Below are 1,411 nucleotides of genomic sequence, written 5' to 3' on the forward strand. Positions count from 1 at the left end.
TGAACAAGTAAGATAAAAATAGATTTATTAATAGATATGTTTTTTTAATCTCACAAAAGAAACTGAAAACATGGAAGTGCATGTTGAAAAATTTAAAAAAGAATAAATTTATGAAAAAAGGTAAATACATCAAGTTCTAATTTTAGCTACTTTGAGAAGCCACCTTATTATTTGTTAATACAGAAGATGATAGAATATGCATGCATATCTATATGCATATGCATATATTTATTTATATGTTTGCACGTGTATGTAAGAGGTGAAAGGAACATTTGGGGAGGAGAAAGGGAGAGATAGAATGGGGTAAATTATCTCACATAAAAGAGACAAGAACAAGGTTTTACAATGAAGGGGAAGAAGAGGAAGGTGAGAGTGAATGAGTGAATGTCACGCTCATTGGATGTGGGTTTTTGTGTGTTTATGTTTATGCTTGTATGGGTGTATGCGTGTAGGTATATGTGTGTGTATATTTCTATTGACAAAGATACTTATATAAATGTATATGTTTGTCCATACAAACATAATACACACACATACAAAGACATAGGCACTATCATATTGTATTGTATACAGAAGGAAGACTAGGGTTTTTGACACTCAATTCTCAAATCCTGGAAATGATTCTTTGTCCTTGTTTCAAATTCCATTTCCAATGTGGGAGATGGTTTGCTAAAGCATCAAGGACATCACAAGAGTGAAATCTTGACTTGCAATTGAATTGGATTTAACAGAGGCAGGGCTATGCAAAGTCATCATATCACTTTCTCCTTCATAGTCATTTTAGTGTAGTTGCAAGACATAGATCAGAATGACTGGCAATGTTTCAGGATATAGTGCAAGACCCTGGCCTTTTTAAGCTAAGGTCTTTCCCAGATCTTAGATTATCTGAGACAACATTGATTCAGTAATTGGAGGTTAGGCAAAAATTGAGGCCAAAGATGGCTTAGTTTTCCTTCATGAAAGAATCAGTCTGGGAGAAGAAGACCCTTAGAGTTTCTGATCAGAACCTAATCAATTGTTATTTACACTCACACTGAGTCATTAAAAGCCAACCATGAGCAAGTGAGACTTGGCCTGTGACCCATTATTGGCCAATTAGTGAGAGCCAGTGATTTGGATTTAAAGGCATAATCAAAAAGTTCCATTTGAATCTTAATGGTTTTTTTCAATGCCTGGTTTTTCAAAACTATATTTCAAGCAATCCTAAATGAAAACTACATGAGATAAAATAATTTTCTCAGTTTAAAAAATATATAGACTAAATCATTAGGTAAGAAGGGAAAAATATTTCCCCAAACCCCAAAATATCTTGAGAAGTACAAGAGATCAATGTTTATATTCCTTTGGACAGAACACCCACATGTAAGGGTATGACTCACTACATTGAGAGAGGGAAAAGGGAGAGGAGGAG

This window comes from Petaurus breviceps, unplaced genomic scaffold, assembly GCF_028583685.1.
Source record: "Petaurus breviceps papuanus isolate PSGF00001 unplaced genomic scaffold, PetGlider_PUasm1.0 125, whole genome shotgun sequence".
NCBI lineage: Eukaryota > Metazoa > Chordata > Mammalia > Diprotodontia > Petauridae > Petaurus > Petaurus breviceps.